The 15,954-nt window shown below is 40.7% G+C and overlaps 1 protein-coding gene and 1 pseudogene across 2 annotated transcripts in view; both read right to left on the bottom strand.

Moving 5' to 3' along the window:
• Positions 1 to 15,954, bottom strand: part of TENM3 (teneurin transmembrane protein 3) — a 706,293-nt gene that overhangs the window by 378,362 nt on the left and 311,977 nt on the right. The window lies entirely within an intron of this gene.
• LOC125123095 (protein CEBPZOS-like) lies at positions 12,733 to 12,971 on the bottom strand (annotated as a pseudogene).

Below are 15,954 nucleotides of genomic sequence, written 5' to 3'. Positions count from 1 at the left end.
CAAGACAAACCCCCTGGGTTGCTCCACAAGAAGTTACAGACCAAGCAGGGCCCTGGAAGAGCTCTTAGATACATTATGACCTTCCCATCCTTTTGAAGTAGCCCAAATTGCATTCTATTAACTACTTTTTGTTTTGAATCACTGGCTGCTACTTACAAACTATTCTTCCCTGGGATTCCAACTATAAAATTGTAATAATTCTCTGCCCTAGCGGGTGGTTTCTGGTCAGTGAATATGAACTCTAAATGACTCGGGTGTCAGAATGTCAAGCTGGCCACATTTCAGTTGGTATCTATTAAATCCAATGGCTTTGAGACACGGAAGGAAACTGTTAATGCATATTAGAGGCATCATTACTATTATGAACATGCCAGCGATCCTTCGTGATAAAGTGTCATTGACTTCCTGCCAACTCATATGGATTGGTGACATTTTGTTAACCAGTCTACTGAAAAAATCTATAACAGGATATTAGATGCTATTTAAAAATAATATTAGGCAAGGGATCAAGTGAAAGGAATTTTGTATCTTAAAAAATGATAACTGCAAAGTCCATTAGCTATGTTTGTTCAATGTCTACTCTGTATAATTTAACGCTTGTGTTTATTATGAAATTCTAAGATAAAAAATTATCTTTTTGGCAGCATACATATTTTAAATGAATAGCACCTTATGCAATGATCATTTCTCTATTTGGATTATATGGTATTTGCATACCTTTCTCTATCATCATTATTATTATTATTTTAGCTGCAGCCTTGAAATGTGAACCCAAGCCACTGCAGTGACAATGCTGGAACCTTAACCTGCTGAGCCACAGGGGAACTCCTTGCATATCCCTCTAATGACATTATTTTCTTTAACTCTCTAGTTTTCTATGTTATTATTGTACTTTTATGTATGTCTAAAGATGTATATATTTATGGCTTTATGACTAGAGGCAGGGCAATTCATAGCATTTTGCTTTGTTTTGTTTTTAAAATAGTATTAATCCATCAAGCTTTTATTGAAGCAATACCACTCTCTTAGATGACAGGTAATATTGAAGTAAACATTCTCTTTCCTCATGACTTGTCAACAAGTGAGGGAAAATAAGTAGGAGCAAGATTCAGATGTGAGGATTTAAGTAAACTAATGTGTCACTTAAAAAGACATTTTCTGTTAGTTATTTTTAATGATGTGCTATGTGGAGATGGTGATGGAAAAGGATCTCATTAAGAGGAAACACTCAGATGGTATCTTTTATCCCACTAAGACAAACTGCCATTTATTACTCTTCACTGTTTCTTTCCCCAATGGCTCTGACTTCAGTCTACACAGAAACTCACAAATCTCATCAATCCTATCCTCAAAATAAACATCTATCCCATTCAGTTCTCTGTTTTCAACTCTGCACCCCAGATAGCTCTTCTCATTCACTGTTAAACTTCATTCAAAAATAGCCAGGATAGGAGTTCTTGTCGTGGCTAAGTGGTATCGAACCCCAATAGTATCCTTGAGGATGCAGGTTCAATACCTGGCCTCACTTACTGGGTTAAGGATCCAGTGTTGCCATGAGCTGTGGTGTAGGTTGCTGACGTGGCTTGGATCTGGCGTTGCTGAGGCTGTGGTGTAGACTGGCAGCTAGAGCTCCAATTTAAGCCAGGGAACTTCAATATTCTGTGGGTGAAGCCCTCTAAATACAAAAACAAAAAGGCCAGGCCAGGTTCTGGTTTCTCACTGCTTCTCCTCTTATCTCCTGCATTCGGAAGACCTACTTCCTCTTCATCTGGGTAACAATGTACTTACTCTGTCTCTGTCTTTACCTGGTCTGAGTCTGTCTTTACTCTTTCTCACCTCTCTCCTTTTCCATTTCCACCCTCACCTCCAACTAGAGGTCTTCCTCTAGATCTGGTGGCTTTTCCCTTATCTCCTTCCTTCTGCTCTCCATACGAAGGATGGAGAGCGATAACTCATGGCGCCACAGCTTCATCTGTGGTCTCAAGTCTGCATTTCCAATCCCCATCTCTCTCCTAAGCACCAGCTCCGCTTTCCCCCCAGAAATGCTGGTTATGGATCAGTGGCTGGACGTGCCACGTAGCCAGACACGTATTTCCAGTTACATGTAATTAAATCCATGAAAGTTACCTTGGGGTGTGAGTTTACCATGTATTTCATCTTGAGGAAATGATCTCAAGTTGGGTGGTAAAGTGAAAGATGGTGAGTGAATCAACATTTACTGTTTCACAGTTAAAGCTATTCAACAGATTTCAGTTTTTCCCTCTCCCCAGTGATACCAGACGTGTTAATGCCTCTTATTAATTACCTCAACTCTGCATGGTAGAGCAGGTGGCTGTAACTACGTAGAGCAGCCTTGAGGAAGAATTACCCTTAACTATTTAAATCCCATAGCCCTTGTACTGAAAATGTGGCTTTTTAGAAACCTAAGATAAAAGAACATAATAGATAAAATACCCATCCAATCTGGTATACCAGTAACTTGAGAATACTTGCAGTTGAATTACTAGTGAAGTTAACTCAAAGCAGGGCAAACTCTAGTCAGATCCGAGTCTCTGGAGCATCTTTCTTGAAATTAAGGAACAAAAAGGTTTAAGCAATTTGTTCAGCTTCTGCCTGAAATTGCTTTAAATTAAATATTACGCAGAAGATCCCCATTGCATTTCCAAAGTTGGTGGGGTTTTTTTTTTGGCCCATTTTTCTGGAGGAAAAAGTCAATTCTAAAAAGGATTAACTTCAAAAACAGAGAAGAAATTTCTATTGTGTTAGTTGCCAAACATTTATTAAGTGCCAACTGCATACAAGGTGGTGCCAATTATTTCTTTAATGTAGAAAATCTCCTGTTCATTTATCCCTGTCATTTATAAACGGAGTAAACAGTGAATACAGTACTTTGCAACTGACCTTTGAATAAAAGATGCTACAAGCTAAATAATCATTAAGTGCCATTAAATGTATTGAGTCTGCTCAGTTACTGAAAAGGAAGGCTGCCTTTTAATTGTACATTAGTCTGGGTAGTGAAGCGACATGGCTGGGCCATCCTTCTCACAGCTCTGCAGCTGTGTGATTACGATGGATGGAACCTCCTAAAAGCAGAGGCCAGGGTCGTCTGAGACTGTGTCTATTCAGGGCCTAACAATGGGAACTCCACAACTATTTGATGACAAAAATATATAAGCGGATCAAGTCCTAGTGGAATCACTAGGACATCTGGGTTTGATTTTTAACCTCTGAGATCTAACAGACAGGCAACTTTGTACAAGTTAATTTACTTCTCTAGGACTCAGCTTCTTCCTCTTTTTCTTAATTTATCTTTTTAGGGTCGCACCCTCGGCATATGGAGGTTCCCAGGCTAGGGCTCCAATCAGAGCTGCAGCCACTGGCCAATGCCACAGCCACAGGAACGCCAGATCTAAGCCACATCTGTGACCTACACCACAGCTCACGGCAATGCCGGATCCTTAATCCACTGGGTGATGCCAGGGATGGAACCCACATCCTCATGGATACTAGTCAGATTCGTTTCCGCTCAGCCACCACGGGAACTCCATCAGCTTCTTAATCTTTAGAAAAGGACTCTGCCTCTTTACTTCCTTTTATTATTTCATATAATAATATATGAAAATCTCTGAAAATGGAAGAACTGCTCACAGAGAGAGAGAGAGACAGTTTTCATTATTAGTCTAACATGAGAGTCTCTAAAAGTAATTTATTTTCTATGCTAAAATGTTTCACAAAAATTTAAAAACATCATTAAATAAGACATGCAACTAGGAAAGGAGCAAGAAACACGGGAGAGAAGGGTCAGGGCTCAGAATTAACAGCAATTTTCTTAAAGTTTATTAAATGGATAAGCATCCACCACAGGCAGGACATGGTACTGGGCTATACAGGAATTACCAGGTTAAAACAGCATTGGAATAGCATGGTCTTCCCACCCAGTACTAGGCAAAAGTTAATAGCCATCCTCATACAAAGCAGGATCTGTAAAGTGTCAGAACCAAGTCAAAGAGGGCCAAAGTGATATTCATTTGGAAGAGGATCAATAAAAGCCTTCTGGTTTAAAACAAATAAAAAAAGTCATTTCTGCGGTGGTCATATCAACATGGAGATTTTGAAGAGGTGGGGACAGTAGAGTTTCAGACCCAGGGAATCACATAAGTGAAAAGCACAGAGGTGAGAGGGTGACACGTCGCTGGAGCACATAGACAATTCAGGAATGCCTTGAAACCCGCTGCAGCCATATCTCACTGTCAGCACACTGCTAACTTGCTTGCAGGTCCCGGCACATGATCAGCAGCCTCAAAACTGACACTGTAGTCCCACATCCCAAAGCTAATCACTTCGGCTGCTTTCCAATCAGGTAAACCAACAAGAGCCCTCCACGGAGTCCTTGACGACTACAACCATAACAGAGAGGCCACCCCTCTCTTTGAGAATGTGCTTCTGCTAAGTTCTTCATATTTATAACGTTCTGTGACTCAACAGCATCACACAGATGAAGCCCAGAGGAAATGTAGCAGTTAATAAATTATTAAGCTGCTTTCCTTTATAACATCAGGACTGGGCAGTACAAAGACTCGCCGTGGTCTGTCAAATGCAAACAGATCTGTAAATCTCCAAAAGAAGAATTATCTGGGCTAGGGAACAGCTGGCCCTGCAGATCCCGTGGCCCACCTGGGATCCCCTTCCTGCAGCCTGTCACTCTTAAAGAGTTTAATGCTAATACAGTCAATGAAACATAAAACCAGACTGAGGGAGGTGGGCTACGGGCGCCCTCGAAGGAATTATCTTATGCTTCATAAAATGACCTCTAAAGAGTCATCTACTAAAATATAGCTTTGAAATTGCGAAGTTAATGCTTGCATGAAATAATCATTGATATCGGTAACGTATTTACAATAGGCTGCATAGTTAAACAAATTTCTGCTTTGTTATGAAACAGTTCCATTGCAGACTTCTTTGCTTGTGCCACCTCCACTGAGCTAAAATCACGAATTCTTAAAATTATTACAGGTAATTTTTTTTCCGACAGGTAAAATGGCTTCAGAATCACTTTAGCTCCACTTTGAAGTCTAATTTCTCTGGCCTAGGCATGATTCCTTAACCTCTTTATTCCACCTACCAAACCTAAACTGACTCACTTTGCAGAAATGGTTACAACAGGGGTCTGGTTTTGATAAGTTGTTTGAACATGTTTCTGAGCAGAATTTGTTGGGCAGGTGGGAAGGCCAGCTGGTTCAGGAGATCGGATGAGTCGAAACACAAAACTGGTACTCTCATCTCTGCCTCCCTCCCTCCCCGACACAGGCAACTATACTTATAGTCAAGGTGAAAAACTGGAAAACATCCTAGTTTCATTTAAATGGGACTAGTGACTTGACATGTTAATGATGTGGGATGTATTGAGAACAGCATCTTTCTTTCTTCCTCCTTTATGACTGTAAACATTTCTATAGGGACCTGACCATATAATTGATGTTTAAGATTTCAGTTATAGAAGGGACCAGATATAAGAGCACTGATGAGGGACAGGAGTGCAAAAAGAAAAAAAAAAAAAAAGGTCTTCAAGCATCCTCTACCTAGAGCATCTTCCTCATCTGTATCCATGGTGGTTATCAGTTTGCTCTTGTCGTGGGATCAGCCCCTTTTGGTCATCAATTCCTGACCCTTTCAAATTGGTTCTCCATGTGCGATGCAGATAAAGGTTTCCAAGAAATTGGGGTAGCTGCAGAGTTTCATGTTCAATTTCATTTATGAACTAAATCTTAGATTCAAAAAGCACGATAACACCACAAAGTAACAGCAAATTTCCAGATGTTCCATGACGTTAATCTTCTACTGAATGTTCCAGAAAATAATTACATTTAAAACAGCAAGTGTGTTGCTAAGTTAGTAAGAGGGGTGGATATTCTGTAAAGGCTTGGAAGTCACGCAGGATTTACATTTACAGTGTGAAAGAACCTGGAATGGGTTAAAGTTGCTATGTAACCTCCTACAAAATATCTAAATGCTTTCTTTTTTTTTTTTTTTTTTGTCTTTCCACCACTTCCTGGGCCGCTCCCGCGGCACATGGGAGGTTCCCAGGCTAGGGGTCTAATTGGCGCTGTAGCCGCCAGCCTTTGCCACAGGCCACAGCCACAGCAACGAGGGATCCAAGCTGCGTCTGTGATCCACACCACAGCCCACGGCGACGCCGGATCGTCAACCCACTGAGCAAGGGCAGGGATCGAACCCACAACCTCATGGTTCCTAGTCGGATTCATCAACCACTGCTCCACGATGGGAACTCCCCAAATATCTAAATGCTTTTAAGCCTCAAGTCTTTTTTGTTTGGGCCACGCCCATGGCATGCGGAAATTCCCAAGCCAATTTTGGAACCTGAGCCACAGCATTGACCTGAGCCACAGAAATGACAATGGTGGATCCTTTACCACTGAGATTTTAAAGCCTCAAATCTTTCCCTATTAAACCTGGTTAGTACTCAAACATACCTTGTAAGATTGCTTTGAGGATTAAATGGGGTCACATAGTGAAAGATTTAACATAGCTTAGTGCACAGAACTGATCAATAGACATTTAGTCCATTATTATTATTTTCATCATAATCAGAAGTTTGTTTTTCAGGAAGAGAACATAAAAGAAACAGATTTCAGAAAGCTTGATTGGGCCAGGGCAAATGGTTGAAAGGGAAGACCTTTAAGCTAGGGAGACCAGGAAGGAAGTGGTTCCTGGATTCCAGAGAAGTAGGGATGGATCTCTGAGCTAGGGTGGGAGCAACTGGAATGCAGATGAGACAGCCATGGGGAAAAGAAAAGCAATGCAAGATATCCAGATGGTTGGAAATATCGTAATTCCCAAGAGTTACTAAACTCTTCATAATCTGTGAAAACCCAACCTCCATTTGGGTGAACAAATGTATGTTTACATATTTGCTTCACCATATGGAGGAAAACAATCCCAGAACAAGGCTGAATTATTTTTTAAAAAAGTGTCCATTATCCCTTAGAATTTAAGAATTCTGTTTTATATATCATTCTTCTCTTCAAAGCACAAACACGTCCAAAAATATATAAGGTATAAAGCACAAGCCTTCTGGGTTAACTGTTCCCAGGCTTTCTCATGAGGTTCTTTTGTGAGAATCCATTCTTGGGATAAGTTATTAACTGTTCACAATTTTTAGAGTCCCCGGTCATACTGTGCTATGTGTACTAAAAATTTTAAGCCAAAACCACAAAGATTCTTTTGTGAATTCTGATTGATTGCATGAATGATTTTCTCCAAACAGTAACCCACTATTGTGTTCTTTATTCACCTTCTCTTTCTTCCATTCTAAGTCCATAAACAGTGAGATTTTGCCACTTCTGACATAATAACATGACGTTAATTTATAATACTCCCGGTAGAGTTTTCATTTTTTTTAAAGGTAAATGTTTACTTTCCCTAGTTCTAGGATCAAAGGTGACACAATTTAAAAAATGCAGTTTAGATGTCAGTTTAGTTACTTTATAAGAATGTCCTTGAAAAAAAAAGATAACATGAATAATAATTTCTTCTTTCAAGAGAAAAACTATTATCTCATGAAATCATCAAAGTACATACACCTTTCATCTACTAGTCATTTTAAGAAACTCTATATCTGTTACTTGTTGAAATAGGCTATCTTAGAGGCAGAGACAAGGCATAAAAATCGCAATTTCTCAACTTTTCACTTCTCATTTTATGTTTATTTAAAAAATGATTTTTAACAGAAGCCCCTACCAAATAAGGACCAAGTATTGTAGTAGATTTTTGTAATAGAATAATGGTAACGTGTTATAAGATACATAACAAAACTTCCACTCGCCAGATTGACCTTACAAGATTCCTTGCTGGTACAGACACATTCCCAACTCAACATTTTTTTAATTTAGTGTTTGGATGAAGTCTGAATTTAACTTTGACGAGCAGAAGGAGGTTTCTTTCTGGGATGCACGATGATGCATTTGTGCTAAATCACTTAATATATGTAAAAATGAGTAAAAAACTAAGAACAGTTTGCTACCCGTCTCCTGAAGCTCTTCTTTTGGGGGCTGTTGATCTTTCAAATTCCCTTGCACCAAGGCCAGGAAAATGTTAACTATTTTCAATAGAAAATCTGCACAACTGTTTTGTGGGAGATGGGGGCGTGTCATTCAGCTTCGAGACTCAATACTAGTCTTAAGCACTTGTAGCCAAATAGAGCCAGGGGTGGAAAAGAAATGTGGAATGCAGGCAAGAGGGAATAAAAAGGAACAAGAAAAGAGTCATGAAAAGACTCTGAAAAAAGGAAGGGTAATTAGAGGAGGGAGCAAGCAGGAAATCTCAGAGACAAGGGAAGGCTGCAGTGTGAAGGCTCAAGTTGCAGGAAGCGAATAAATTGTATTTTCGGAGAACAGTGAATATCCAGTCTCTTCTCATACATTACGTGCTGACACTCCAGCAAAGAAAACACAAATATTTCAATATTGGTGACATTTTAAAAAGCCAATGGAAAGGAGCTAAAACCAGCCCAATGATGGTACTTATTTTCTAGCTTATTCAAGGGCGACTTAAGTACAAATACGGGGCAGAGAAATATACTAAATGCATTTCTTTGTGTACTCTTTGTTTGTAAACATGCATAACAATAAAATTCTTCAGCGATGCCTACCTGCATTTACTCTGCAAACTTCTCTCAAAGTCATGGTACTAAATGAAGAACAGTGATGCTTTCCAGAAAGAAAAAAAAGAAAAAATTTGAATGGCACAAGATGTTTTTAAAGAAAACTTGGCCAATTTTTCTGGGTATCAACACATTAACTCCTTTCCCATATAATTTTGGCTCTGAGTAAAATGTCACATGTGAGCAGTTTATATTCCTTCATCTGATAAAATCTACTTCACAGGGTGAGTGTGAAGGACATGAGCATCATTATGGAGCCATTTTCCAAGGCTCTTCTCAAATCCTAGGATCCTTCCCAGCGAAACCTGAATGCCAGATTCCCCAGGCTGATGAGGATATTGCAGAGGGAGCACACAAAAAGGAAGCTCTGTCTGAGGGTAGGTGAGATGGAATGAGCTTAAATGCACACACCGTCTGTCTGTGGAAACAGTCCTACCATGAGCAGAGCCATAATTATCTGATTTTTTTTTTTCTTTTCTGGCTGCCCCAAACCATATGGAGTTCCTGGCCCAGGGATCAGATCCCAGCTGTAGTTGCAACCTAAGCCACAGCTGCGGCAATGCCGGATCCTTAACCCCCTGTGCTGGGCTGGGGATCAAACCTGCATGTAAATGTAGGTTCCCAAGATGCCGCCAATCCCATTGCACCACAATTGCATCTGAATTTTATATAAAAATTTTTAGGACAAAACTGTTGCTTGTCACTCTGACACTCTGTCCTTGACCGAACTTTAGTCACACTCTTCTGAGCCCTCTGCCCCTCTTTTTATTTATTTTTTTTCCAGCCTCACTTGCTGCATGTGGGAATTCCCAGGTCAAGGATTTAATGTGGGCCACAGCAGCGACAACCTGAGCTGCTGCAGTGACAATGCCAGATCCTTAACCCACTGTGCCACAGGGAACTCTCCTTCTGCCCCAGCCCCTCTTGCTGAGCCGGCACAGCCCAATTTTAGCAAGAATCCTGCCATGTCAGTTTCAAAAGAATCCCTCACCCTCCGTAACTGAATAAATCCTCTTTCCTCACCTTTGATATATGAGGCCTTGGCCTATCTTCAGCAAGAACCCTGCTAAGTCAGTTTAGCAAGAACTCCTCTATACCTGATATCTTCTAGTAATTTTTCCATCCACCAGTCCCTCTAACTAGCTCCTTGTTTATAAATCCCTACTTGTTCTTGTAGTCAGAGTGGAACCCAAATATAATATTGAGATCATCTGACAACTATGGTAACTGCCAGAATGAAGACTTTATCATTTCGACAAGTGTCAGCAAAGCTTTTTCTTTAACAGTAGCAGCTGCATGTGGTCCCAGACCATGGGTTCCAGATGAAGAACTGGAATAGTGAGAAGCAGACAAAGGTTATAGGCTTGGCCTGAAAATCCAGGGTCAAGATGCCACCTGGGCCTGGCATCAGCTGCCCTGATTACCAGGAGCTCACAAGCCAGGAGTGTGATCCAGACAACAGATTCATGCAAAGAGGTTTTGAAAGAGCAGATGAATTGGGGGCTTATGGCTTCATTGTCTGCCTCCTTTTTGTTTTTTAATTATAGTGTACTTGATTTACAGTGTTGTGTCAATTTCTGCTGTCCAGCAAAGTGACCCAGTCATACATACATAATACCTTCTTTTTCTCATGCTATCTTCCATCATGTTCTACCCCAAGAGATTAGATATAGTTCCCTGTGCTGTACAGTAGGACCTCATTGCTTATCCATATTTTTGATACTCAGAGTTGATATGGCTAAAGGATCAGGCTAGGATTCTGGATCACAGGGATCTGGATTCTGAGTGGCAACCTTAGCACCAAACCCTTGAAACCTTAGAAGAAAACAGTGTCAAATGTGAACATTCAGACCATGAGTTTGGAAAATGAATTCACTACAAGAGGAAGAAAGTCTCCCTAAAAACTTTCCACCCCCGACATGAATGAGAAAGGGGCTAAACTTGGCTGGGAAAGAAACTGCCCAGCTGAGCTACTTTGAATGTGGGATATGCAATAAAATGGGTATAATTTGAAAACATCTCGCAACCACAAAGTGGTGAAAAAATATTAGACAATCCAAGTAGCTTCACTTCATTAGTCATGTGGTTTAATGTGACTAAAACCAAGATAAATTGCAAATGCACAATTTCTTTGAAATCATCTCTTTTTTCCTTCTTAAAGACGATGAAGAAAATGGTGTAAGCAAATAAGATCCAATTCAGATCTCATTCTCTACCTGCTTACCTTGAAGTATGATCTAATCTGTAGCAACACAATTCTTTGGTTCTCTTCAATGACTACAGACAATCAATTAAATCCACATATTTAACAAACTCCCACACAACTCCCTCACCAACAAATTCTATTGGAGCATTCTCCCGGGAGGTTTCTCCGCCATTACTATTCCAAAAGCAAAATGCATATTCTAATGCTGATCTTGCCATGTAAAAATATTTCCTCAACACCTTTACTTGGTGGCAAAAAGTAAGCACACTGAGTAAGAGCACTTCCTCCCTTTGGATGAATAATGCTCTGCTCCTCATTAAGAAAACAATAATCACAGAAGCTTTCTCTCTTCAAATCTCCAGTCCTCAAAAAACGTCCACTGTTCTTACTCTTCCCCCATATCATTACTTTCTTTTTAATGGTTACAGATTTTTATTCATCCCAGTACCTAACCCGCCTAGTGCCCTGAGTCTCCTGGTCCCTCATCCTTACTCATTTGCAGAGATGGAACTAGAGTGGCCAGAGAGTTAGGAAGACACACGAGGGATCGATTTATCTTTGGCAAGAAATTGACTAATAGGTTTTTTTCTGTCTCTAATTTCTGTGATTTCACTTTGTCAGGGGGCTTCTCAGACCAGTTCTTTCCCAGCTGTCAAAAGCACCTGCTCTCATGCCTGGGTCCAGCATGGCGAGGCCCTGAGATAGCTGGAGAGGACTCACATGTCCTTCTGGGACCACGTCAGGGAACGGCTCCTGCACAAGGAGGCTTCTGGTTCCCATCAGTCCTTTGCTGAGCTTGGAGGCCGTGAAAGTGGTTGCCCATTCCACCAGCTCATCAACTTGCCCCACGCGCTGGGGACCAAACAAGAGGAGGTTCCACATGAGGTCAGGGAGGCAGAGAGTCCACGCGGCAGAGGTTTTCAAGAAGATTTGACTAAATTATTCTGGGATGTCAGCCAAAGTCTGGGTTAACCTCAGTTGCGTCACTGGTAAACTAATCACCCGCCTGCTCAAATGGCAATGCAAGCTGTGGCCTTGGTTATATTTCGGGAAATTGGTGAGTTTCGTGAAGTGCATATACTCTCACAGTTGGGAGACATTTTAAGAAATAAATGTGGAATATATTTCCCTCTGTTTATTCTTAATGTGGAGTTCAAGTGTTTTCCTTGCTATTATCAAAACCAATCCATACTAGCATCGGCATCTTGTGTACACCATGCGCAGGCATAACTGACCCACGGCAGAACACATGTGCATTTATCATACATCACATGTGAGTTCAGTCCAGATCCACACACATCCATCTCATGTGTCCTCCATTCCTGGCACTGTACTAGCCACTGGGACATAATTGGAAGCAAAGTGGTCATGGTACACTTCCTGATGGAGTTTCTGGTCTCATGTGATTCTTTCCTACAGTCTGTCCCTTCCTTTTCCTTTGCCTTCACTCTAGCTGAACTGTAACTAGTTCTTGCAGGAGTTACTGCACTGGTCCTTTTGCTGAAGTAGCCAACACACACTGGGGACTGACTGTATGCCAAGTGCTTTGATAGCACTCTATACAGATCACCTAATTTACTCTGTTCAGCAGCCTTGTGAAGTGGGTACTGTTATTATGATTTTTTGAGAACCACTTTATTTTGAACAGTATAAGCAAAACCCCACTTAAAACATAAACAAACCTTCCATCAATTTCTTCACAGTTAGTCCAAAGAATAAAACCTCTGACTTCATTAGACTTTACATTTAGCCTTAAATATTCTAAAATCCATCCAAGTCAACCATGGAATGTTCATTTGCCTGCTACTATCAAATATGGCACAAACCTTGATCGATGATCAAATTCCTAATTTTTGCCATTGAGCCATTTTTCTTGATTTTGCTCTCTGATTCCTTACACTCCAGAGTGTTCAATGGATTTATAATCAGCTTTCAAGATGAAGATAAGTTTCTTGCTCATTATTTGCCTGAAATTTTGGCTTGTATGCATCTTATTTAACAAAAAATATACTCCCAAAACACAAGTTCAGCTAAGAAAACTCCTTTTAAGACCTTCTTTGCCAGTGGTTCCATAGTGCAGCCCATCACATCGGCAGCGAGGTCCTGGAGCAACACCCCGCCCCCCACAGTATATAGCAGATGGTGGGCAGCAATTTTCACTATTATCAACCCCTCTTATACGTAAGGAAATGGAGACACCAAGAGATGAAGAAGACCGTGTCAGGCCACAGAACTACTTATAGGTGGAACTGGAACACGGGGTCTGGAGGAGGACCCCAGAGCCAGCCTCCAGACTCTAGAGTATGTGTGTGGGGTATATTTTTTTTTTCTAATTTTTTTAAATTTTAATTTTAAAATTTATTTTAAATTTAGTGTATTCACATATAGTTGCTTTGCAATGTTGTGTTCATGTCTGCTATATAGCAGATTCAGATACATATATACATATATATTATGGATATACACACACGTACACATGTATTTTCTTCATATTCTTTTCCATTATAGTTTATATTTTCAAAGCATAGCTCTGGTCATGTTATTCTCCTCAGATACCTTCCCTGACTCTTTGCTAATTACTGCATTATATACAAAGGTCCAGACTAGCATAAAAAGCCCCATTCCGACTTTCTTCAACCTACCTTGACAATTTCCTGGCTACCCTGCTATGGCTGGCACAGCTTGGAGGAATTGGACTAGTCACTTTTCCTTAAAAGAGCCTGCTCCCCCCAGCCCCATTTTTAATGCTCTTCCCTTTTCCTGAACTTCCCCTTTAGCCTCCAGACACGTGCCTCTTCCTCCTTTGGATTTTTTCAAAGAAAGTTCAAAGGGATGCTATTTCTTCTCCCTTAGAATCACCAACTGCTTTGTGGCTGCCTAGTTATGCATGTACCTTCTGCCACGATCTTAGTTACTGTCATGTGCCATGGGAAATAGTGTTTGTTAGCACGTGGACCTGGGCTCTGCAGTCAGATTGGCTTGAGACTGATTCTAGCTTCTGGAATTTTTAGCTCTGGCATCTTAGGCAAGTTGGATCATATCTCTCCCTGCTCAAAACCCTTTCATGGCTCCCCACTGCAATTTGGGGCAGGGGAAAGACTTCTGGAATTAATATATATACATACACACACATATATACACACACACACATATATGCAAATTCAGGTCCCTTTCAGATACAAATTCTGCCAAGCCCAGATTTTCCTAAGCTGATTTCATAAGTCACACCAGTCTTAACCATTAAGTTACCTTTCAGCGACCTGCCTGCAGTTTTTCAGATGCTCTTGCATTCCTCAGACATTCACAGGGCTTTCCTTCTTTTTACCTGTAACCTCTCCCACTGCTTCCTCTGACTTGCCCACTCTGATCCCCAGAGTCTCAGCTTTCAGCTTGTCACTTTTCCAGAGAAGACTTACTCAACCATCTGATCCTAAGACGTCTCTCTCTCTCCTCCACCTTGGACGTCCCTGCTCACGGAAGCCAGTTCCTTTCCTCAGATGTGGAGTGATTTCATGTTTGTGGTTTGCTTATGGAAGGTCTGTTTTTCCCACTAGACTTGTAAACCCCCACGAGGACAGCAGGTATCTGTTTGGTTTGTCACCGTGGCACACGGGGATGCTCAAAGACAGACAAAGAGAGAAATCTCTCTGTACCTCAGTTTCCTCCTTTATAAATCAGGAGTAAGAATTACCTAACCTCATTGCCTTTAAGAAGCTGAGCACAGAGTGCACAAGGAGTAAGTGACTGATAACTGTTAGCCTCCTCACTTCCACTTCCAATTGTAACCCCACTAAGGGAACGGCTTTCTCTGGTTATCCTCTGTACAATCTAGCTCAGGGCTCTGGGTATCCTGGGTACCCATCCACGTTGTTCTTTTTTTTTTTTTTAAGGGTTGTACCTGCAGCATATGGAGGTTCTCAGGCTAGGGGTCGAATTGGAGCTGTAGCTGCTGGCTTATGCCACAGCCACAGCAATGTCGGATCTGAGCTGCATCTGTAACCTCCACCACAGCTCATGGCAACACCGGATCCCTAACACACTGAACAAGGCCAGGGGTCGAACCTGTGTCCTCATGGATGCTAGTCAGTTTCATTTCTGTTGAGCCATGACGGGAACTCTCCCCATGTTTGTTTTAACCGAATTAAGCTATGCCATCTGAAAGCACAACTTCTCATTTTTGCCACATGTGCTTGATTTGATTCACATACAGAGATGTGCTTCTCCATGATCATACGATAAAACATCCCCTCAAACTTTGCCACTGTGATCAAGTTAGATGACCCACATAGACACATGGAGTACATTTTTATAACACACATAGAAATGTACAGTACTATGTTAGCACCACCAGGCTCTCTTGCTTTCACACACTGTGAAGAATTCTCCTTGGAAAATGTTATATCATCATATATTTATCATCATATATATATATTATCACCATATATATCATCATATATTTACATGACTTGTTTTACATATTGTATCACAGACAAGCAAATAATGAAAGTACTTGGAACAAAAAAGTCAACTGTGCTTACATCCAAATTCACAATTTAACTGTTGAACAATATTTAATTGTGGAACAAAAAGAGTTTAAGAAATTTTGCAAAATAGGTCAAGTGTAGGATTCCTGAACAGGAACACAATTGTTCTAATCTAACTGTGCGGGTCATGAGCAAGACGTCTAGGAAACAGAAGAGGTACTAAACCAAAAATGTGTTATAGGTTGGGTGACCATTTAACTTACTGATCAAACCAAGACATTTGAAAGAGGGGAAGGGGACAGTATTGATTATATTGGAACAACAGAGAAACCTGAATTGTCCCAGGATCAATATCTTGTGTTATGGATTTTGAAAATTCCAACCATATACATACAGCACCAAAAAAAAAAAAAAAAAGTTTTTTCCTCCACCAATCTACCTGTGTCTAGCATTTCTACTGTCTTTATTTCAGATATTAGGATATCATTTCACATAATATAATACCCATATAATATTGGATTCACCCTTGGTGGGGTTCACAGGAGACAACGACGAAAAAAGCAATTGACCAAAAAAAATGACCT

Source organism: Phacochoerus africanus, chromosome 3, assembly GCF_016906955.1.
Source record: "Phacochoerus africanus isolate WHEZ1 chromosome 3, ROS_Pafr_v1, whole genome shotgun sequence".
Classification (NCBI taxonomy): domain Eukaryota; kingdom Metazoa; phylum Chordata; class Mammalia; order Artiodactyla; family Suidae; genus Phacochoerus; species Phacochoerus africanus.
The sequence above is the reverse complement of the archived record's forward strand: the minus strand, read 5'-3'. Positions and strand labels throughout refer to the sequence as shown.